Raw genomic sequence first — 25,719 nt, forward strand, 5'->3', positions numbered from 1 at the left:
AGTAGTGGATCAGTGTCTATGAGTCTTAAGGCACTTCTGGGGTAATATTTAACATTCTACTGGTTACTATACCAGAAACTTATTTTATATCACACACAAAAAATAACCCCTAGAAAAATGATGTATTTACTGGCACAAAGCAACGTCTGGTTACCTTGAATTAAATAGGTGACTGGATGACTGAGGAAAGTGGTAATGGAATATCATAGACATGTAGGGCTGGAAGGGACCTCAAATGTCATCCAGTATATACTCCCATTCTGAGGCAGGATTAAGTATACCTACATCATTCCTGACAGGTGTTTGTCTAACCAGTCGTTAAAAACCTCCAATAGAGTCTTTCACTTCTTGACAGTTCACAGAGTAAATCTGCTTCAGCTCTATTGTGAATGGAAGTAGCTACAATACAAGTACACCTTCACAGCCTAATGCATACAAACTAAGTTGGTGGTCAGAGTTCAGTTCCTAACGAATGCACAACTACCAGCACACATGGAGTGAGTGAGCAAGCATTAGATTAAAGACTAAGGCTGGAGAAAAATTGTCCATCAGTCTTTTAATGGAAAATTGGATTTTTGACAAAATGAAAATATTTCACAGAAAAAGTGTCTGTTTTCTTTGCAAATGTTCTCATTTTCATAGGAAAACCAAAACCCTGAAAATATGTGGCTGAACTTCCCTTCTTTTTTTGTCCAAAATGTTTTCAGCACACAGGGGCCAGGAGGGAGTTTCCTCACATCTTCAATGGAAGCTCCAGCCTGAGACCTCTAAACAAGGACTAACAACACCACTCAGATTCCAGCCCACAACCATGTTATGTCGCCTTTTTTCCTCTTGCTCCACTCATCTGTCATTCCTCCTCCCAGGTTCTCCCCCCTCACACCTGACCTCTTTCTGTACTCAATGCTTCCTTAGTTCTCTTGGCAGGGAACAGGTTTCATCAGCCTTGGTCTTCTAGCACTTCCTGTTGAGAAACCTACCCTCAGGTCTTTCCAAGGGCTTGGCTACACTTACAAGTTGCAGCGCTGGGAGTTACAGCGCTGGTCATGCAGCTGTGTAGGGCCAGCGCTGGAGTGTGGCCACACTGACAGCTACCAGCGCTGCAGTGTGGCCACACTTGCAGCATTTCCAGCGCTGTATTGAGAGGTGCATTGTGGGCAACTATCCCACAGAGCACCTCGTCCCATTTTGGCGCTGAGTATTGTGGGAAGGGGAAGGAAGTGTGTGGCTCATTCCGCTTCCTGTGCCAACGCCCCGTGGTGCATCGCTTCACATCCCAGCATTCACAGTCTTTCCGGCCACGTTTGGCGCCATTGTGAGTCTCTTTCTGTTTTACTCTCTGTCCGTGAATCGCGATTTCTGTTGGAAATGGAGCCCGAGCTGCTGAGGACTGTGATGATGAGTGTCATCAGCACAACACATTTGGCAGTTGAGCTATTCCTTCAGCTCCAAAGTGACAGTGAGGAGTCCGATGATGATATCGATGATATCGAGTCGCCTGCCGCGTGTGACACTACAGTGCTTGTGGCATTCATGGAAATGCTCAGCACCATTGAACGCCGCTTTTGGGCTCGGAAAACAAGCACTGAGTGGTGGGATCACATTGTCATGGAAGTCTGGGATGACGAGCAGTGGCTGCAGAACTTTCGTATGAGAAAAGCCACTTTCATGGGACTGTGTGCTGAGCTCGCCCCCACCCTGCGGCGCAAGGACACAAGATTGAGAGCTGCCCTGACGGTGGAAAAGCGGGTGGCTATTGCAATCTGGAAGCTGGCAACTCCAGACAGCTACCGGTTGGTCGGGAACCAGTTTGGAGTGGGAAAGTCGACCGTTGGAATCGTGTTGATGCAAGTTTGCAGGGCCATTAATCGCATCCTGCTAAGAAGGACCGTGACTCTGGGGAACGTGCAGGACATTGTGGATGGCTTTGCACAAATGGGTTTCCCTAACTGTGGAGGGGCGATAGATGGGACACATATTCCTATTCTGGCACCCCCCCACCTAGCATCAGAGTACATTAATCGGAAGGGGTATTTCTCTATGGTTCTCCAGGCACTTGTGGATCACCGTGGGCGTCTCATTGACATTTACACAGGCTGGCCTGGAAAGGTGCATAATGCACGCATCTTTCAGAACAGTGGCCTGTTCAGGAAGATGCAGGCAGGGACTTATTTCCCAGACAGGAAGATCACAGTAGGGGACGTCGAAATGCCCATTGTGATCCTTGGAGACCCCGCTTACCCGTTACTGCCTTGGCTCATGAAACCTTATACAGGGAAGCTTGACAGGAGCAAGGACCGGTTCAACTACAGGCTGAGCCGGTGCCAAATGACTGTGGAGTGTGCTTTTGGGCGTTTAAAAGCCCGCTGGCGGTCCTTGTATGGGAAGCTAGACTTGGGGGAAAGCAGCATCCCCGCGGTTATATCCGCATGCTGTACCCTCCATAATATTTGTGAAGGGAAGGGTGATACATTCAGTCAGGCATGGACCACTGAGGTTCAAGTCCTGGAGGCTGAATTTGCACAGCCAGAGAGCAGGGCTACTAGAGAGGCCCAGCACAGGGCTACAAGGATTAGGGATGCCTTGAGGGAAGAATTTGAGGCTGAAAGCCAACAGTAATGTTTGCTGCCTTGCATGGGAGTGAAGTGCAGTGGTTACACTGTTGGAGTCTATTATCCCTAACATGATTTCCAGTGACTGTTTCTTTACTGGGATAAGGTATCTTTCACTGTGCAATAATAAAGACTGTTTTCAAAGCCAAGATTTATTTTATTGAATAGAAAAATACTTCATTGACAGACACACAACATTTCAGGAACTTAGGGCAGGGGGGTGGGTGGGTGAACTGTACAGTCACAAGTTTGCATATGTCCTGTCTGCAGTGCTGTGCAATGGCTGCTGCACTTCAGGGTGCATATACTGCATGGTGATGGGTTGAGTGCAGAGGGTAAGGGTCGTAGTTCTCAGGGCTGGTTGGTGAACGTACAGGTGTTGGAGGCAGCTGGTGGAGGTAAGAACCTGGATGCTGGGGAAGGGGGTTTGGAGCTAACATTGGGGCAGAAGCGAATAAAATTTGGGACGGGGGGGCTGTGGGGCAGCACGGGACTGCTCTGCCTGCATAGTTACGAGTGCCTGGAGAGAGTCCGCTTGGCGCGCCAGGAAGCCTAGCAGCTGGTCTGTGCTTTTCCTCTTTGCCACAGCGTTTCTCCGGCGGATCCTGCTGTCCCTCTGGCGGATCCTGCTTTCCCTTTCTCTCCACTCCTGCAGCTGTTTACTCTCTCGAGCACAGTGAGCAATAACTGTTTTCAGCATGTCTTCCCTGGTTTTTCGAGGCTTTTTCCTCAGATTCTGTAGTCTCTGTGCTGTGGTAGATCTGGGCAGTCCAGCAGTCAAGGTCACTTCTTGAAGGCAAAAATGGCAACATTTAACAGGGTAGCATTGTTAATTATCTCATCCAAACAGTAATTCCCACACACTGAAGGAGTTTTCAGTGAGGAGTTCACTTTAGCATTCTTTTCCCATACCAAATAAGACCACACATAACACAACAGGAGACAGGAAATGGTGAGTAAGGGATACTGAGATTGCTTCAGGGCTGTGCAGGGGTTTCTGTGCATTGGGGACAGCAAACATTTTCCACCAGAAAATGCCACTTAATCAAAACTGAAATTTTCTGTGGGAACATGTCAATTTAGACAAAATTTCTAACTCTCTCTTTCTTGGGGGTTGAGGGTAAATGAGATGAAGTGTGTCATCTTAGCTGTGAGGTCTGTTAGGTCATGGACCAATCTCCCAACTGACGTGGTAGGGGCCTCATCTAGTGATACCTTTAAGAATAGGGAAAATTTAAAAATACGTACTGTAGTGGAAAACCTGTATTTTCAAGGAGATGGACTGGGCGATAAATATGTCTTTGACACCTCTGTTTTATGTGAGTCTGAAAAAAAGTCTACTCAAAATCAAGGAACCAGCCCCAGCCCCATCTTGGAACATTGCTTCCCACCCAAGTCAGACAGTATTGGTAGATGCTACCACAAAAATATATTCCTTTTCCTCCTGTTAAGTGTACTAGTCAAATCCATCTCTGGTGTTAAATCTATTTAATGCAATATATTTGCACCGAGATTGAATTTAGACTGTTATCTTTAACATTCTCACCTAACTCAAATAACATGCTTGTACTGAACTGGGCTAGTTTATTAAATACAAAAAGTTATTTTCGCTACAGTCTGTATTGTTCCATCTTGTGAAATTATTATGGTGCAGAATTGTATTATCTTTGGCATATCTCTCACCTTTACGTAACTCTTAAATGACAAACAGTTTACTGGTTATTTAGATAGTGCATGAATAGCAAAGACAACTGTCCTGTTCACAATGTTCTTCTTTGTCATTTATTTTCAGCTGTTATCTGAATAGATAACATCTTTGTGCGCTGAAAGTAAATGTGATCACTTTAAATTTTCATTATTGTCCCTGTGTTATCTTAATGCCAGTTTAAATGTTGGTACCTTTAGTTGACTATGTGGCAGAACATGTAGAATAATTAAATTTTAAAGCTATATATTTATTTTTCAGCTTGGAAAGTACTTATCAGCTCAGATAAGAGCATTTCCAGTCAAATGGACAATGCCCATACAAAAAGCAGATAACATAGGTCAGACAATCTGAGCAATAAATTATTTGTGAATGTGAATCCATTTACATCAAATATTTGGCTTCTACAGATACAGATAAGAAATGGATAATTTGAGAACTTAAGTGTATTTCAGATGGTTAGCCGTACAGTAATTCCTCATTTAGGGACAATATTTTGGCCAATGAAGTTTATGGCTTGTGCTGGTTCCCCTCCCATTAAAATGAAAATTCCACCTAATGCAGAATACATTCCCTGTTTTTGAAGTGGCTGTGTCATTCTAACACATAAACAGAGCAACCCACTCCACAAATGAAAATACCCTTGTATCTGAAATGAAGAAAAATAAGTTATCTTCACATTGTGCCAAGACATCACTGAGATACAATCTCCCAATGCAACATCTGAACAACTCTGGCAGACAATGTATGTATCCATTAGAAAATATCACTTCAGGGATGCACATTACTTTCTGACATCATGAATTAAAACGGGGGGTGTTGACAAATAGGCTATTGATTTAGGGGTTATTAAGAGCAAGTTTCCATTTCCTACTTTTAGCTACAGTGTTTTCTTGACTCTTTCCTGGCTGGAATCTCTCAACCTCTAGCTTCAATTCAGGAAAACAGGGTGCTTATGGTGTTTATGGTACTACCATTTATCTCCAGGGATCAGGTCATGGGGAAAATTATAGTGGTCCTTTATCGAAACATTCTATCGAATTTAAGACATTATAAACTTTAGATTTATATACTCTTTTTGACCCATGCCATAGAATTTATTATCTGTATTGTGGCAGTGGTTCTCAAAGCTGGTCCGCCGCTTGTTCAGGGAAAGCCACTGGTGGGCCGGGCCGGTTTGTTTACCTGCCGCATACGCAGGTTTGGCCGATGGCGGCTCCCACTGGCCGCGGTTCACTGCTCCAGGCCAATGGGGGCTGCGGGAAGTGGCATGGGCCGAGGGATGTACTGGCCGCCACTTTCCGCAGCCCCCATTGGCCTGGAGTGGCGAACTGCGGCCAGTGGGAGCCACAATCGGCCGAACCTGCATACGCGGCAGGTAAACAAACTGGCCCGTCCTGCCAGGGTCTTTCCCTGAACAAGCGGCGGACCGGCTTTGAGAAACACTGACCTAGGAGATACTGCCCCATTGTGTTTGGCACTGTACATATATTACAGAGATGGGCCCTGTCCCAAAGGGTTTTCAATCTAAGTATAAGACAAGAGGCAACAGGACAATACAACAAACAGACTGGAGAAGCACAAGGAAACAGGATGATGATTCTGCTCAGCATGATAAGCAGTGGGCGTAGCTCTCCAGCAGCTAAACTATTCTCACATTTTCTGTTGGTATCATGGCAGAGAAATGATGTAAAATCAGGATGGAAGGTAATTTCACAGGGTAATCAGATTCAAAGCACAGAGAATTCCCCTCTCGGAAAAACGTTAAAGTTACAAAAAAACAAACCAACAAAAAAAAAAGGAATAAACCTCCTTCTTAGCCTAGGGAAAATTCACAAGCCAAAACAAAAGATAATCTAATGCATTTCCTTCCTGCTACTTACAATTTGTAATCTTAGATCCTTAGTTCAGGTCTGGCTTTAGAAGATGTATTTTCCCTGCCCTAGTTCCTCCCTGTCCCAAAGAGCACAAAACAAAAACCTTCCCACACAGATTTGAAAGCATCTTCTCCCCTTATTGGTCTTTTTGGTCAGGTGCCAGCCAGGTTATTCAAGCTTCTTAACCCTTTACAGGTAAAGGAGGGATTTTATGCTACCTTTAGCTGCATGTTTATGACACCTTGTCACTTCGTATCTTGTATTTCTCTTAATTTGACAGAGCCATTACAGAAAAAGCCAAACTGACAAGTTCCTACCTGCTGAAAATGCTGGCAATAGGTAACCTGGAGGTCAATAGGAAACGTGAAGACCTCCACATTTCAAAGTCATAATAGAATTTTAAGAATTAAAATCACCTCTGCATGTTAAATCAATCTAACGACTCATCTAACTCAACATTTTTTTAAGCAAAAAGCAGTCACAGATTCCTTATTAATAGCTTGTTCTGCTAATTTAATTTAGGAAGGAAAGTCTTTAATAGCTTGTCACAAGGTACGCAGTCTAACATCCGATAAGGGAAGGGAAAGCAATAGTACAAGCAGTGCTGTGGCACACACGTCCATCCACATAGAAGGATAAATGTGAAGGAAAGGAAAACTAAAATGAAGCTCCAACATGAGGCTGAGGCACAGAGGAACAGTGTCCTCAAGATATTGCTCCCAGACATCCACATACCAGTGGAGAAAAGGCCAGATGTGTATTTGGGTCTCATTTCAAAGGCAGAGGTTCCTTTGAAATACAACAATGAAAAACAAGGTCCATTTGGAGCCGCAAGTGAGATTCACCAGCGCCCAGAAAAAAGGTAGTTTTGATTATCTGCATAAGGTGACCCTGACTGACCACCCAGTTGCTTACAACAGTATTTTAATGGGTTACAGGAGTGGTAAACATATATAGCATGTAGGAAAACGTTTCAGAGAGAAGCAGAAAATGAAGAGCTCCTCTCTGCTACAAATAACACTGAGTTAGGGGGTCCCTGGTTATTATATGGTTGACCTGTAATCCTATTATCACATGATTCAAGCAGTTCCTAACTATGGGCTTGTCTTCACGTACGATACTGGAGCGACATGCTGTATCACCACTACACCGACTTTCCCATTGGTGTAGTTAATCCTCTTCCCTGAGAAGTAGTAGCTATGTCGATGGGAGAAGCTCGCCCATCAACATAACGATATCTACTCCCAGGGTTAGGTTGGTATAACTCTGTTGCTTGGGGTGTGGATTTTTCACACCCCTGAGTGGCAGAGTTATACTGATATAAGTTTGCATTGTAAATCTGGCCTATGTTTTAACTGTGTTCTGCAACCAGGCATATCCAAGTCTCTAACCTGACTTAAAAGGCACCATTCAGACAGTGAATATTGCAACCAGGCAGGGACAACTGAAATTTGGTCTCTTGACTCAAGTCACGTTTGTAGGGCAGAGAGGCCTTTTACTGACTGAGTGTTGAACACAGTTGGTTTCTGGAGGTCTTTGATCAGTAAGCATTGCTGCTGCTTTTCATTATTCCTTACTGCTCAAGCTATCTGGGGATTGTTAATAAGTGCAGAAAAAAATAGGATACTAAGCATCTGCTTGCATTTTATATTTCTCCCCCAATAATAACACATTGCACAAGTCCAGATTTTCCTAACCCTTTTGGTAGTCATGACAATACAAATAAGTCTATTAAATCATGTACACTGAGGGTCAGAACCTCTGCTGTGTTCTGGCTGATGCAAGATATGCCATGGATATGTTCAGCTGACATATGGTGCCTTAAAGATCATTACCTCTAGGTCAATAGCCAAGGCCCTGGTTGATGCAGATCCACTCTGAGAATGAGGGGACTCAGCCCCTGGTTTCCTCACATCCCCTCCTTCCCTTGCTGTGCCAAACATCCACTTGCATCCATCTTCTTACCAACTTGTTACCCCGGTCATGTTATTGATAAATTCCAGCCATTATATCTTGGAACAGCAGCATCCCTCCTTTGTATGCTAAAAACATCAAGAGATTGATTGTTTATTTCAATTTCTAATGGAGAAGGCCAGAGCCACCTTTGTGTAATGTGCTGTGGACTGGGATAGAATTCAGATTATTTTCTTATTTACTTCTCCGAACACCCAAGATAGACACTGCTTTTTATAAGCCATTGTTCACTGGCCCAAAGATACCTCATTTGAACAAAATCAAAGGCCTTCAATTTTCTAGTCACACTGGCCAAATTAACACTTTAAACTCACAATATAACCTTGTAAGCTTTTAATTTAACAACTAAATAATGGGTGATTAGAAGCATAGAAAGCTACATAATTTATATTGCCGTGTCTGACACTGACAATCTCACTCTAAAACATGCAAAATGTGATTAGACAGCAATGAGATTTCAGGGGCTCGTATACAAAGAGTCAGGGCTGATGGGATTCTCACATTTATTAACCAGTCTAACGATAGAAAACACATCCTGAATCAAGCTTGCAATTGATTATAGCTGTTGAAGATGTTCCCTGAAAGTATGAATGTGGAAGGTCATGGATTTCTTACAATTTTATAACTAATTACCTCAACTCAATCAAGGAATTTTGAATCTGTTTGTTGTCTAATTTATTCCCATCTATGCCCATGTGTCCTCAGGTATCTCTGGCTTTGGTGACAATTACCAATTGTATACAAACACACAGATGACTCCTTTACAGATTAATTCAAAATCCTTCTGCTTTTTTGGGTTCATTAGAAATGATCTAGGCAACTGAAGTAAAACAGGAGGTCTTTAAATAGCCTTTGAGTAGTCCCTGATAGTCCATCAGCCATTCTATGCTCAGCTCTCACATAGCTTTGGTAGGAAGTGTCTTCCGGAGTTCATTCCACACATTTTAGAGTATATCTGGATTCTGGGGGGCTTTATATTTGTGGGACTTTAAATGTAAGCACAATTAGTGTAACCTGGATTCATAAGTAACTGAAGTCATTGATTGTGTCCAGGAATGTGATCCTTGGATATTTAACTGACTTTTAAGGCCCAATTAAAGTAAGAGTGAAAATGTGGCTCTCTATTGTGTCAGTGGGTGCCATGTATAAGGATGCTGTGATGTCATTACAATGGGTCACCTACAGTGGAGGATAGGATGGCTTGATGTTGACTGTTAGGGAGAGCAATTTGAAGTCCCAAATATAAGATAAACAGAGGTCAGATTAATTCTGGTGATTGGTGGTGCACTGTTCAACAACTTACCTGGTTGTCCCTTCAGTTTCTGTAGAGTTTAAGCTTTCATCTAAAAAAACAAACAAACAAAAAATTAAGGCCCACATTTTGAAATTAATCACAAAAATCACTAACTTTCTTGGTTTGTAAAAAAAACAGCTGCCCCGAATACTCTGTTCTGGGGTTTCTTCAGGATTTTTTCTGCCTACTCTAATCTTATTCTATTGCATTTACTTCTTGTGCTTCAGATTTCTGATAGACTTGATTTAATATACTATGGTTCAATATCAATTTAAAGAGTTAACAGCTTTATTAAACACTCAGAATGGATTAGACATCTGTATTGTGCTATCACTAAGCAAAGTACCAAAATCCTGACCTGCTGCGGGAGAAGTCTTTTATAAAGCCTGAAGTAGATACTTTGGAGATTGTCTTGTTTCTGGTTTTCCAAACTCCCAGCCTAGAATCAGAAGAAGTTGATCCAGTTTGTTAATGTACATTAACAATCTGTTAGGAGACTATCACACACATTTGTGGTTCACAGTAACTAGTGTTAAATCTCTCCCCTGGTATTTGCTGTGTATAAATTTAGACTATTTGGCCTGCTTCAGGATACCTAATACGCTTTTGCACATTTCCAAGATCAATATTAGGACAAGTGGCTTCTCCTCAGAAGAAACATCATCAGCAATTTGAAATGGCTTTTCTTCCTGTTACTCCAGAGAGAAGCACTTAGTCCCTTCAGTATCTCAGAATTTAAAACAGCTTTCTAGTCTGGCTCTCAGTATAGAAAAACCTTTGAGCAGTAGTGCTTAGATCTCTTTCCCACTCTCTCTTAATAATTGAAATTATACAAACATATAATTGCAGCGCAGGTCTAAATAACAGTCCAGCAAAAACACAATGTAGCTTTCTTTCACTCGTCCTGTTTTCATTTTGTCACCAAAATATCAGGACATACAACAAGGAAGACTTTCAAGGTTTCAAAGTATTCTTTAAACATGAAAGCCACCTAGTGCCAGCAGCCCAAATAGAAAACTTAACAGCATGATTCATATGGCCTTATAAACTAGAGCAAACAAGTGTAGCAGTTCTTCAATTTTATTTTAAATGGTTTGAGTTTTAAAGTTTAATTTAAATGCTGAGTCAATCCCAAGAAGCACACAGAGCATCAGAACATGAAAAGTTTGAGTTAATGCATCCTGATGGCTGATTCTGTTTATCGCTGCCTGCAGTACAGCAACGTCATTAGCAGAAAAGTCAACAAACATCATGAACTGATTATAAGACTTAAGTGCCCCAGTACAGATCAGAATTTAAGGCTGCACATTGCCCTCCGTTCATGTTAAACCCCCAATGAATTCAAGAAGAGTCGCATGTGCAGTTAGCAAAAGCAGGATATGGCTCTAATATTCATTGACAAGCTCTATGGATGCGCTGTTCAAGAGCCTTGCATAACACACCATAGCAATAAAGCTGTTCGGACCATCATTTCCCAATTGGCATGCCCACCGAATGTAATGGGCATTCCACATTCAAAATGATTGATGTCTAAGGCAATTTGAAAGTGGCTACAAGCTCTACAAAGTGAGCAGAATACAGAATGGAAAGCATTAGCTATATTACAACAAAACTACGAGTGGATGCATAGTAGAAAGTTTCATTTTCCTAATATCTGAAACAAATTCTATTATGAATTGAAACTCACAAGAATTTGAATTATATTAAGCGATAACAGATATTTAAGAACCTCTCTACTCTGAAGCATTTAAATGTTTTGAATGTTAGTGTCAGGATTCCTTCATTAAAGGGACATCGCCAAATCATTTAATCCATCCCTCAAATTATTATTTATACTATGGGTTCACCCAGAGACCTGAACAGAGATCAGGAGTCCACCGTGCTAGGTCTTTTACATAAGCACAGTAAGATAGTGCCTGATCCCAAATACAAAGGGTGGGTGGGAGAAAGGAAGACAGGGATATTACTAGAACTTTCTAAGAGTGCACAAAGAGGTTAAGTGACTCACTCAAAGAAGTCTGCGGCAGAACCAAGAAATGAATCTATCACACCTGATCCCCAGCCCAGCACCTTACAATAATCACAAGACCATCCTTCATCTCAAAATCTGGATTACATTAAGATGCTCAATTATCTGAAAATTCCTCCATTTGTCTGTTTCTAAGAATCGTTCTACAAATTATAGCCTTGATTAGCCAATTGTATTCAATTCTGTACAATTCTTCATTCTTTTATAGCAGTTACACCATTCTTAAGAGGTGTTTTGGTCTTGTTTTGTTTTTAACTTGATGTCATTGCTTAAAGCATAATTTATGTAATAAATGAAGCATCTATAGGGCAGGATAAGGTAATCTGTGTACTGCTGAGTGAGCTTTTATCCACCAGAGACACATTTGTAGGACTCTATCAAAAGGTAACAACCAGCAAGTCCTCTAGTGAGGGTAAACTACCAATGACTGAATGCTCAATGTAATGTTATTAGTAATATTTATTTATATAGTGCCATAAAAGTGCCCGGCAGTTAACATAAAGACATCGTCCCTGTCCCAAAGGTCTCATAATCCATGTGTTTGAGTTTGTTAATCTTTACTCACATGAATAATCCTCTTATGTGTGCAAGCACATGGACATCAATCTCACTGCTCACATGTATGAAAATTTGCAGACTGATGCCGGAAACTTATTTCCTCCAATATGCTGACTCCCACTACTGTCTAATCCTGCAGTAGTTTTACACATGCACACAATTCCCGCGGAAGGTAAGGCGAGTGCTCAATGAAGACATTCTACTCTATGACACACTAGACTCAGACTTTAAAGTGAGAAGGGACCATGGTGATCATTTTGTCTGACTTCCTGCACATTGCAGGCCACAGAACCTCGCCCACCCACTCCTGAAATAAGCCCCTAAATTCTAGCTGAGTTACTGAAGTCCTCAAATGATGATTTGAAGAATTCAAATTACAGAGAATTCACCATTTACTCTAGTTTAAACCTGAAAGTGCAGAGGAAGGCAAAAAAACCCAAGGGTCTCTGTCAATCTGACCTGGGGAAAATTCCTTCCCAACCCCCAGTATGGTTAGAACTTATACCCTGAGCATCTGGGCAAGACCCACCAGGCAGATACCTGGGCAACAACTCCTTCTATATCTTTCAGTACTCATATTAATCCCCATCTTCTCCAATTTAACTAATAATTTCCCATGTGGAATTATCAATGCCTTACTGAAATCAAAGTATTTTAGATCTCCTGCATTTATTTTGTCTTAAAAAAATAAAAATAAAAATCAGTTATCTTCTCAAAGGAGGAGATCAGGTTCATCTGGCATGATCTATCTTTTGTAGAACTAGAAGACATGTTTACGTGGTACAAAGCCACAAACTGGAGTACCACCCCAGCTCTTAAGGAGGGATCGTTTATTACCCTGGGTAATAATTTCAGAGCTAAGCATAAATTGATTCCAGCATCAAGCACAAGCTCATTGTGATAAGTGATTCATGTTCTGCTACCCAAGCACTTTGTTTCATAGAAGAAAACTCCTGAAACACAAGATCAAAACGTTCTAGTTGGATGCTGTCTGCCATACAGCACCTGATTCTACTCAAAGTTACAAAGTGGTTGGCTGACAGGTCAAACTGGACACCTCTGTGGTGATTCTAGACCAAATTCAAATGTCAGCTCTCATTTGGGAACCTGATGACCAGATATGTCCCAGGAACAAGGAATAAATTGCAACAAACAAAATAAAAGGGGCATGTATATTATTTAGTCATTTTATTTTGTTTATACTCCTCTCGTAGTTCTTTCCACTAGTTAATACGTCTGCTTTAGCAGGAAACATTATAGCTAGAAATATGCAAGAAAGCCGTCTAGAGCCTATTTTAACCATTTTCTATAATAGAAGTGAGATTAAGAACACTTATAATCACAGAGAATCAAAATAGATTTGATAATACTGCACCTAGTCTATATCAGTGATGCTTCTATTAGAATAATTATCCTATAATACTAAGCATAATGTTAGGGAATTGGTATTAGAAAAGAAATGCTGCTATTAGACAGTTATTACAATAAAATGATTTTACTATAAAACAATGAATGTGACAACAGAATTCCCTATGCCGGCTCTGAGTGAATCGAAATTAAATATTTCCCTCTTATTTCAGATGTATTCAGAATTAGCTGTATCCTTCCAGGAATATACTTCTTAATAGTCATCAAGATAATGTAAGAAAAATACTGGTGTTATCCAACAATTTATAGCACATTTATGGACTCCCGAACCCTGCAAAAATCTAATGGGTATTTCAGAATTTAGAATTTTTTTGAGGGACGTGCTGTAAAGATCCAATCTCTTCTCTCCTGAAAGATTAGATCAGAACTTCATGGCTTGGAAGTCTAAGCACAATTTTAGGCCCAACTCCTGCAAAGTGATTGGGACCGGCACGAGATTCCATTAATGTGGAACCTTTTTCTAAATCAGAACATTAGAGATAAAAGATAGCAGTAGTATAAATATCTCAGGCCAAATTCAGATCTTACTCCTGACATCTATCTGGAGCAATTCCACAGAGTTCAAAAGGGTTGCTCCAGATTTACACAGGTCTGAGTCAAATTAGATTTATTTTATTTTATTTTTTTAAAATCTTGGTGAATTTAAAGACCCTGATTCTGATAGTACTTAGACAAGTGCAAATTAGATGTTCCACTGGAGTCAACTGAGTTACACTAGTAAAAAGAAGATATCAGAATCAGGTCTGAAGACAAAGATGGATGATACAATAAGAGTAAGTTACATTTTAGTAACAGAGGCTGGTGAACATGATTTATCTCCTGGAAGTTATTAATATTAATACTTTGCATCCAATAATGTCAAGTGCATTAAATAAGTCTCATAACACCTGACAGGTATTTATTAGTGTATCCATTTTAGAGATGAGTAAACTGAGACAGAGAAGTGAAGGCCATTGGCCTTATTTCGGAAATTCAAGTTTTGGTTGCCCAATTTAGATGTGTAAAACTGGGCACCAAACCACCGTGTTATAAAGTAAATCCTCCAGGAACTGTAGAGAAGCCACACTACCTGTACACCCTTCATGCAGTCTTTGGTTTCCTGGGACACTCTTAGTGAAAGAAGCCCAGGACACAGCTGTCTCAGTCTGTAGCTACACAGAGTAGAGAAAGTTTTCTTACCCCATTTCCATATATCATTCCTGTGCATAATAAAGAGTTTCTTAACACAGGTCTGCTCATCATTAAGATACCACAGGCACTCTTGAAAGTTTTGGCCTAAATGACTTGCCCAGAATCCCCCAAGTCAATGGCGGATCAAGCCATAGAACTCAGGACTCCCTATTCTCCATGATAATCAGCAAACTTCCCCATTAGAGAGAAAAGTTTTGAGTACAAAGATTACATCAGTTGGATAAAATCCAGTCGGCTGTCAGACATAATAGAGGATACTTCCCAGTGTAGGACATACACACTGACAAGTATATAGGTGCACAGTCCCCATGAAAACAGTGTTTGAGAGTGCATAAGCCCTGTCCAAACATGTCCGTGCGAATTTATCAACAACATTTGCTCATAATCCAAGTGAGGCTCACGAGTATATAATGCAGACTGAAGTCTGGTTTTGATCTGTTACAAAGGACAAGACATAAAAGAACCATTCTAGACGAAGGGCATGTTTTCATCATTTTTATGAGTCCAATTGATTGTGATATTTCCTCCTGCAACTTGGAAAATTCCACTTTGAAGGAGTATTTAATGTTCATTCAAGACATCAAATTGACAGTCCCAAAGACTGAAGCCAGAGAAGGCACAGCTTCAGCAATGGCAGTAAATTTCCACTCATGACCCCACCACTGGTGTAGAGGAAGCATGGAGGAGGAAAAAGGGTAAGCCAATCTCCATAATGTTGGTATCTTTAGCTTCTGTGCTAGGATTAACAAGGAAGTTGCCACTATTACCAATTTCATTTGAATGCGGTAAGGACATCAACTTGCTGGGAGCTAGACTGGGACCACTACTGTATTTTATAGAGGTCAGCAGTCATTAGATAGCAATGTTTCCATTTAATACTTGTTTGGCCCTGGTTATAATCAATTAACCTGAGTTATAAGACACTTTACTGCATATTTCCAGTCCTGGAAAGATACCATTTGAAACAAAGATCCACAGAAATCATCATGTTACTGACCTACTAAAGCATTCAAGCAAGATACCATTCCTATGAGGTCTGCGAAGAGGAAAAAGAAACAAGTAGTTCTTATTTTGTGAAAAGCAACATCAGATATGAAACTGGCTTGAGCCAGCTGGTGTGTGCAGGTGCTGAGATGGTAGGTGGGCAGTGAAGGGATTAAAAGGCTTATGCTTTGTAAAGACAACATGTTAATACCGTGATTACAGGATTTCCAGGGGTTAGGTAGCAAAGCCTCAATTATCTAAATATGGATTTTCTACAGGTAGTTTAAAATTATGTATTATTGATTAATGTGTCTCAAGACAGTTATCTTGATGAAGGTGTGAGGCAGCAAAATGAAATAAGAGGATGAGCTGGATACTCGCATCCAGTTCCACTCGGAGGAGGGAGAGCAGGGAGCAGAACAGAAGTATAATATATTACACAGACACTTTGTGACCCAAAGAAAGTGCTCATGGTCCATCACCCCAGTCTTCCCAACAAAAGGAGGCAACATCCACCTGCTAAGTGGGAAGCAGGGATTCAGAGTTCTCCCAAGAACCCACAGGAGTAGCTACAGTTAGTATTCCAAAGCTTATGTTCAAGGCACTCCTGTAAGAAGGCTGCTACTCCTAGTAGAAGACTGCTTTCCACACCTGTGCATTTTTATTTAATATGGTAAGCCTTGCTTGAACAATTAGCTTGAGTTTTACTTACATCTGAAAGGGCAGCAAGAGTCTTACAGGAGAAGGAAGCAAACTTGGCCTTCCTCGAGTGTTTGAGATCCTACTTAAGGACAAGTTGGTTGTGCGTGATTTAACTCCTACTGCAAGTGGCCAGATGTGTTAGAGGGATTTTTGTTGAAGGAGAGGAGTCTGATATTTATCACTGGGGTAGGGGTGGGAGCAGCGATGCAGGAGGAATGGATGGCGGTAACTGAAGGTCTTTGTTCATCATAGATAGTCACTAATATTCATATATTTTGAAACACTGAAGTTTGGGAGATGTATCTTTAAAATTGCTTCTTCACAGTAAGAGGAAACACACTCATTATCAGTAGAGCACCAGTAACTCAAATATTTCTTAAATATGCTTCCATCTGTAGCATGTATTAGAAAGCATTCTCCTCCTAGATGGATAAACATCAGTTAAATACATCGTAAAATAATTGTACAATGTGCCATAATTCAGCACAGTTGGCAATATTTGCTAAGGGTTGAAGATGGAGGGGTTGGGGCTGGGGTATAACAGGTTAAGGTTTAAGCACACTGAGGTAGCTGATCTGCTTGCATTACCTGGATGGATTTCATTTAGTACTATTTTATGTGCCAATCCAGCTGCAAATACTTCAAGAGTTCAAAACCAATTTCATAGAATGCATCACATTTGGTTCCTATAGGACAGCCATTAATAACTATTTAAGTTTATCTAGCACTAAAATTCTCATCTACATTATATGGCTGCATGTTATTACATATTATGCCACCTTTCATAGTGAACAAGACGTAAAAGAGCATAGGTAAGGGTCTCCTAGAGTCAAGGGAAAGTCAAAGGTAACCAATACTTATGTATCTGATTTCAGGATGAACAAATGCCCAGTCCTGCACACAATGGAGTTCTCTTTCAATGGCAGCAGGTCCAAACGTAGAGTAGCGGGCATTTCCTTTTGTTGACATAAAGGCACCGGTTGGTGGAAAGGGTAAAATCATATTCCTTGAAGTTGCAACTCCTATAACAAAATGAATGGCATTCCTGGAGGAAAATTTACTTTCTTCCAGCATGGTTTTCCATTGTGCCACAAAACGTCCCCCCCGCCCAATAAATAAATAAATAAATAAAAATAAATTGGAGGTGTGAGAGTGAAAGAAAAGAGTACAGGGACCCTTTATAATGAGAAGGGAGACTCAAGGGGTCGGTACCAACTACCCTGTTAATATACATTTTAATCTGTTGGTGTGTGAGATGAAACTGTCGAGTCTCGCCTGCTTTTCTACACTATTGCATGCTTTGTTAATAATATTGACATTTCATAGTATTTACCATTTGCTAGCAGCTGACACTCCCTCTAGATCTGAACAAGACAAGCAGTTGCCCCCGCCTCCCGCCCCGAAGAGCTTACAGTCTAAACAATACAGGCATTATGAGCAGAGCTTTTCAAAAAACCACCATTCTACACACCAACATATCCTAGTATTTTGAATCAGCTACCTGTAGTTGGACCCCAGTCTTTGTGTAGATCGTATGACCATGCAAACAACCAGGCAGGTTGTCAGGCAGTCAATCCAGAGCCCAGCAAAAGTTCCAGAAAAACAAAGTAAATGGGTATTTATCAAGCCTGCAAGTCCTCAAATCCACAATCTGCAAAATGTCAAGCACATCACAAAAATATGTCCGAATAGCTGAAACAGTTCCTGTTTCCAAAATGACGGGTGCAAATCCAATAGATTTCATATTGGACTAAACGCTAAAACATAGAGGACCTCAGGAGATCATCTAGTCCAACCCCCTGCTGAAAGCAGGACTAATCCCCAAATAGCCCCCTCAGGGATTGAACTCACAACCCTGGGTTTAGCAGGCCAATGCTCAAACCACTGCGCTAAATGTCACAGACTCTGAAAAGTACAAGATGGTCAGTATTTCCCCCCAGAGTCCTTTCCTTATTCTGGTGGGGATGATGATAGTTTTGGGTTCAAGAGGCTTTAGATCAGGTCTTGTGATCTACATTTTCAAGAGTGATTAGTCTTTGGGGGCCTCTGTTTGAGGTGCCCAATTTGAGATCCCTTAAAGGGCTTGATTTTCAGAAAGTGTTGATCATGTACTCACAGAAAATCAGGCACCCTAGAAGGTATCAGACGTTAAAAATGACCAGTAATGATGAGTGTCTCCATTTCTAAATATGGTAAGCTGGATATTATGGGGAGCTGGTCATATTTATGGGCCGTCAGCCTTTACAGGGCCCCTTTAAATGTCATTTACCATCTACTAAATTCTGGAAATCGAGAGCACCTTCATAATTTCAGGACTATTCTGAATTTACTATAGCATAACATGTTTGTATTCACTGTAATTTATGTTATTTTCTTAAATTGGAATCTGGTGCTATCTTAACCTGGTTTTATTTATTTTGTAGCATGTGTCTATATCTTTCAATTCTGAATACTGATGCACATTTCTGAAAGTTTAAAAAAAAGTAAAGAATGTAGACCTGCTGTAATCCAGACTTGAACTAGCAATCACCAGGGCAACAGAATTCGATTACATCCTTCATTGTAAGAGTGTCTCTGGAATGAGGGAATACAGCATCATTTATCTGACTCGTAGATATTTATGTCTGCTCATTACTCCCCCCCACTGCTCCAAAAAAAAAAACCACACACACACACACACCCCTCATTTACAGACAATGATGGTGGGCAGAATAAAAGTTACCAATTACCAAGAAAATTTCAGATTCTGGCCTTGGTTAATAAAATGACAAAATATAGGGAGGCAAAACAAAAGAAAAGAAAAAGACTATTTTTGGTTTAGGTTTCTCATGACATATGATTTGATCTATGCCTATGAAATGTCAAGCATCATAAAAATATAGTTATCTGAGTGTCACAAAACTATCCATGGTAGAGCACCACCTTGAGGAGCTACATGCTGAGCGCACACATGCGAGTCCAATTATCCCCACCCCACAGGATGTTGCAGGGGGTAGCTTTTTAGACAGGCAACGTTCAACCCCCCGGCTGAGGCCTCATCCCATCTTGGTCTCAGGTGAAACAACAAAATAGCAAAGAAGGTTAAACTAAAGAAAGGAAAAGAAAAATCTGTCAGCAGCTCCCTCATGGACCTGGGCATCTCTTACTCCTAAGGGACCTGGGAGCATCCACTTAAAAATTCATGGAGCTCAATCTTCTCACCCCTGGTAGCCCAGGGAATCCGCACTCTCCTTCTGAAGGGCTCTGCAGGCTCTCAGACCTCTCTTTGGGGCTGAAGCAGCTCAGTCTGTTCCCTTCCCTAGATTGCCCCCATTTGAGTGGGGTTCTCTCTCAACTCCTCCTTCAGTGCTATCATGATTTGCAGGTGCAATAGGGTGGGGCTTTTCAGCCCAAAGCAGCTCCTTAACCCCTTCCCCCACTGTGGGATTTATATTCCCTGTCACACTGGTGTGTAAATTACTATCTTTCCTTAAAAGAAAGTATTGATTTGTGATTAAATATATCACATTTCATTTTATTTTCCATGTATTCATTTGTTTTAAACCTCATTCGTGTTTCCTTTTAATTGTGGCCGGTAGCCTTGTATTTGCCTTTAGTTTTAATTCTTATTGTGGCTTCACTTTTGCCTATTTTCTACAATCTTTCATCTATTCTTTACTATCTCTAATCCCTCCTGTGATGCTCCTAACGGTGGCACAAGTGCAAGTACCAACTTCAGGCAGATTCTCCAAAAACCAGGGCACGAAAACTAGTCGTGAGTTCTAAACTTAGATTTCATCAACTAACTGCTCCAAGTGCAAGCTCCTCAGGCACATTAACAGCCTTAAATGGAGTGAGACAGTTCACTTGGATGCTCCAGTCTGTCCTCTGTGATAAATGACCCGTAAGACACAGCAATATTCAGTTTACTCCTAATCCCAAAGGACCAGTCACTCAGTCCTTCTCAGATTTCACACCAAGGATAATGCTTGTGGCTAATTCTATAATAAATTATATGAAGATTTATTAAATAGGAAAAGGAAACTAGAGTGTTACAAAGTTAAAGCAAGTGAATACAGACACCCACAAATGAGTTAGTCTTAGGTTTTTAAAAGGTAATAAAGGCATCTATAACCAGCAAGCTCTATTTGTCCTTTAGGGTTAACCCAGGATAAATGGCCTGGGATCCCTTACTTATGCCTAGGAAGCTCCTTGTCACCCAGAGTTCTAGCAACATAGAGAAGCCTAGTTCCTTTTGTTTGGGGTTTTTGTTTTGCTCCAGCCTTGTGTTCCCAGCAGCAAGCTCAGCTGACTACACCCCACTTGCATGACTCATCTTCACAGGGAGCAGATGAAAACAACGGTAAGAGTCTTTAGTCCTTTTGTGGACAATTCCTCAATTCAGATGTAGGGACTTTCCAGTTGTAAGATCCAACCATATAGCCTGCCTGGTATCAATGGGTGTCCTCTTTCAGGGGGTGCATAACAATTTCTGTAGAAGAGCAGCTTGTCACAGTAATTAACCTCTCTCTCCTGTATGGTGATTCATACAGTCACAGAGGCTCATACTATACGTGCTCAGATATTACATTACAATATGGAATACAGCTAATGCAAGTGAGATTAATGCAAGCAGCAACTCACACGCATTTGATAGAATCCAAACACTTTCTTATACTTCTAATATGTATCCTATCAATATTACTCCATAGGTGAGCCGGACAGATTTCAGTTATATTTCAATGTTCACTTGAGACATTGTGACCATGATGTGACCTGCCACCTGGTCTGCCAACATCACACATCCCTTATTTTTCTTGGTCATCTTACTGCTTAATTCCTCTCTGCTTTCACTCAGTACATTGAGTGTTGATTTCTGTCTCAACAACACATATGTTTTGATTATTTTATTGTTAATGTCACTTATTTTGTTCTGCTTCCATCCATTTTTCCCCCATCGTGTCCCTTTAACTCATCTTTATTGTTGGTTTGTTTTTTTCCTTTGCATAAATCAGTAAAAATCATGCACTGCTTTTCATTTACAAAATGCAGTCTTCAAATCTGTTTAACTTATTTACTTCCAGTTTCCCTTAGCAACCTCATTCTTTCTGAGGCACTCTGACACTCTGTAAGTGCCTTGCTGTCTGTAAGTACCACTCACGTGAAATTCTTGGAACTGCCACTTATTTTAGGTCTTCATTAAGGATGCTATTGGGCTCACTTTGATTATTTCAGCCTTTTCCATTTATCTGCTTCTTCAAAGAATAAAACCTAATTTCACCTGAAACAAAAAACAAAAACCAGAGACACAAGGACAGACAACAAACCTTACATGAACAAAACAGGGACTTAAAATTTTTCATAGGCCAGCTGTACTTGCTTCTGATTTTTGTAGCAGTGCACCCATGGAGCACCCCTTGCATTAGCAGCGCAGTGCGGGGGGTGGGAGGGGTGATGCTGCCACTATCTTTGGCTCCAGCACCCCTGAAACTGCCTGCCTCTAGCACCAGGTCTTCCATGCCTCAGCCCTTCAGGCAAGTCACCTACATTAAATCCTTTTTCCAGGATATGATAAACAAGTCCAAGAAAATGTCCAAACAGAAGTGAATAATTCTTCTGCTCTGAAGGCTACTGAAACCTTCTCTACTTGCCAACCCTACATCAGACCTTCCTCCAACAGAAGCCTTTTCTCTGTAGAACGGTCCTGCCTTCCCCACAGTCTTCCCCTGGAAAAAATGGGGTAAGATCTAGGGAACCAGTTCTATCCCTGGGGCCTTCCTCAGTCTGCCCACCCCAGAACTTTCCCACAAGGGGCAGGAACTCCCTACCTCCTCTCTTAGGCCTTCCCTCCACAACTGAGCTCCCTCAGTCTACTCAGAAGGCCTAGCTCTGCCTTTTCTGGCCACGAGGCAATTCGTTAATTAGCCATCCCCCAGCCTTTGAGCATGACTAATTGGAGTTTTATCCTTTACCATCGCAGTATCACGTTCTCTTTTTTAGCACCTAATTGTTCATTTCTTTCTCACCATAAACTCCCAGGGAAGTCAGGGAGTCCATGGGATATGCAGGGAGTGCAGAATTAGGCCCCAAGGATTCCCAGGGCCCAATCCTGCTGTGAGTACCATACAGGCTGACTTCAAAACAAAAGGAATATTAGGACAAAATAGCTCTTTAGAGCAGTTTATGTCTTGCTCTGTATTGACAAGGAAGACAGGGAATATTAGAAGGAAAGCAGGAGAAGATATTTCACATATTTAAATGGTAGAATTGGTCGCACCAGCAGGAAACTTTTAAATATAGGAACCCAAGAGAGATCTAATGAATATTTTACAGCAGAAAACCTAACCACCCAGCTAGCGCACCTCTTCTTGTGGTTTTTTTTTTAAAAGGGATCGTTTTAAGTTAACAAGATGAATACCTTCCCAGTGAAAAAGTCCACCTAGGGAGATAAATTCTTCAGAGCAGGAACTCTCTACTGATGTGAGTTTTCAGAAGAAGTGCCTCCAGTTATGCATTCTCTTAGAAGAAGTGTCCCCGCAGGCACAGTACATGAAAGAAGAAAGAATGGTCCTTTACCAACATAGGGCCTGATGCATCAACGGCTCCTCCACACCCCCATTAACTTGGTGTAGCATTTACAGCAGCTGACCTATGTTGCTTAGGGTAGGTTTACACTTACCTGCCGGGTCGATGCGTAGCGTTCGACTTCTCGGAGTTCGAACTATCGCGTCTAATCTAGACGCGATAGTTCGAACTCTGAATGCGCTCCCGTCGACTCCAGAACTCCACCACCGCGAACGGCCTGGTCTACACTGGGGGGGGGTGTCGAACTAAGGTACGCAAGTTCAGCTACGCGAATAGCGTAGCTGAACTCGAACTACCTTAATTCGAACTACTCACCCGTCCAGACGCCGCGGGATCGAAGTCCGCGGCTCCCCCGTCGACTCCGCCACTGCCGTTCGTGGTGGTGGAGTTCTGGAGTCGATGGGAGCGCATTCGGAGTTCGAACTATCGCGTCTAGATTAGACGCGATAGTTCGAACTCCAAGAAGTCGAACTCTACGCGTCGACCCGGCAGGTAAGTGTAAACCTACCCTTAGAAACAAAACACATTTGTGTGAGAGTCCAACCCCAGTTTCTCTGTAGGAAAGACGACACACTTGCAGTCTTCACTTTTTTTCTTTTAAATGGTTTAGGTGTTTTCCATTCTTATCCCATTCATTGTTATGAGAGTGGATTTAATTTGCCCAATTTTCTCTTCTCATTAGTTATCTTTGCTGAGATACCATCGATGGCCTGCATTTCACTCCACAATGTATTTTTGAATTCTAGAAGCCTATAAGTAATGTCCAATTATATGTAAGGTACAAAATAGGAAGAGAGCTGCAATAGTAAGTTATTAATTTATTTTTCTGTGGTCAATTTGAGGGATGTCGTGCTTTCTGGACTATACTTTATAAAGTGGAAGAGAAAGCAAAAATCCTATTCTGATTTTGGACTCCTGGTCCCAACATCTCTTAATTGTTCTAGGATTCTTCTTCCATTCCCATCTCTGACCATAGAATTAGATGATAGAGGAGAAAATCATCATTAAATGACTGCAAAATACTATCTAATGCACATTTTACACATCCAGCTTTCAGTATTATAAGCTAACAGTAGCAATTGGACTGCCCAAAACACATGGGTGGAATTAGTCAATCTTCCTGGTGATCATGGACTTGAGAAATGCACAAAAGCTTCTTAACCAGTATTTAACATAAATGAGGATTGGAGTATTGAGCCAGCTTAAACTGCAGTATGAATTTCACACCAACTAGCATTTCTCTCTGCTTAATTACATCAGTCTCCTTATCTACCCGCCTGGATTGACCATTGCACAAAAGCATTCTGGCCAGGGAGTGATAGATAGGCACAAACCACGTTTGGGGAACGTGGAAATGGACCAACTCAGGGGGAGCTTGGATCCAAATATAGCCCTAAGTTTTTTCCAGTTTGTTTCATAATAGTAATAATGCTTCCCAACACTTTCAGTTCTTGCCTATTATTCTGGCATATTGTTAAAATCAAACTGGATACCAGCACAGGATTTTGATGACAATACTCTAGCTAACAGATGTGTGATGTCATTTTAGTTTAGCATTAAAAAGTGTTTGGCATTGGGAAGAGAGAGACAGCTACATGTTATAAACACTAGTGAAAGAAATCACAAGTACTGAGAATAATATCTAATGCTGAGATGGCGGGAAACTGTTCTGTACTGGGTCAGGCTACTGGTTCATCCAGCATTTGATTCTTCAAAGGATACTATAAAAACTGCTAGGTAGTGGGAGAAATAACAGAGAAAGAGGAAGGAAAATTAATCCTGACACTGTTTTACGTGGGAGTTAGTTCTTGGTGCTGACCTGACTGGTTCTCAGCATGGGAAAGGGTCTGAATAGTTCCACTCTCCCTATCTTCTGTGTGCTTCCCCCAACCAGGGGTTTCATCTCAACCTGATCCAGACTGAATTCATACCAATCTCTAACAGACACAGGACATGGTGCATGATAGAACATAACAGTAGCGCTATAGAATTACAAAGAGTTGAACTCTTGAAAATGTGTATGAACAAACTGAAAAAAGAATCTCTGTTCAGGTTAAATCAAAATGTTTTGTTTCAATCATTTCAGAAGGCTTGTCTACATGGGGACATAGGCGCCGACTTCTACTGGCGCCTGTAGATGCTCAACCACCTTCTACCCGCAAACCCGCCCCAACTCCACCCCTACCCCGTGCCGCCTGCCCCCATTCCAACACCTTCCCCAAAGGGCCAGCCCCAACTCCGCCCCCTCCCTGTCCCTATTCGACTCCTACCCCAAATCCCTGCCCCGCCTCTTCCTCTGAGCGCACCACGTTCCTGCTCCTCCCCCCTAGAGCTTGCTACAGCTGTTTGGTGGTGGCAAGCGCTGGGAGATAGGCGGAGGAGCAGGCACACAGCACACTCAGGGGAGGAGGCGGAGGAGGAGGAGAAAGGGGGAGGTGGGGCAGGGCAGGGCAAGGAGGGGAGCTTGGCTGCCGGTGGGTGCAGAGCACCCACGAATTTTTCCCCGTGGGTGCTCCAGCCCCAGAGCACCCACAGAGTCGGCGCCTATGCACGGGGACATCCAGGAAAGTTAATTCAAATTAACTAAGGGTAGGAGTTTGAAGTGGATATATTAAGAAACAAGGAATGATGTGATCGATACCATTTGGAATAATTTTTTTAAAACAAATAGATAAAGTACGTCCTTCAGTATAAAGCAGTCTTTGCTATATGGGGCTACCTTTGCTGCAACCTTCAGTGCAAAGCTACTATAATTTGGCTTAATTAAGAGATGAAGGCCAGATGGGGAGGGGCTGAGCAGT

At 41.6% G+C, this 25,719-nt stretch overlaps 1 long non-coding RNA gene across 2 annotated transcripts in view; it reads right to left on the reverse strand.

The window, feature by feature from the left end:
* LOC123377868 overlaps positions 1-25,719 on the reverse strand; it is a 161,691-nt gene that overhangs the window by 20,521 nt on the left and 115,451 nt on the right. Inside the window, exons 1-4 of one of the 2 annotated variants that reach the window (XR_006582371.1) lie at positions 21,495-21,613; positions 9,821-9,901; positions 9,472-9,511; positions 8,030-8,236 (exon numbers count right to left, since the gene is read on the reverse strand). This is a non-coding gene — a long non-coding RNA (uncharacterized LOC123377868). Of the gene's footprint in view, positions 1-8,029; positions 8,237-9,471; positions 9,512-9,820; positions 9,902-21,494; positions 21,614-25,719 lie in introns of those variants that run through there. The other variant, XR_006582370.1, reaches the window with a different exon arrangement.

Source organism: Mauremys mutica, chromosome 9, assembly GCF_020497125.1.
Source record: "Mauremys mutica isolate MM-2020 ecotype Southern chromosome 9, ASM2049712v1, whole genome shotgun sequence".
In the NCBI taxonomy this organism is placed as follows: Eukaryota; Metazoa; Chordata; order Testudines; family Geoemydidae; genus Mauremys; species Mauremys mutica.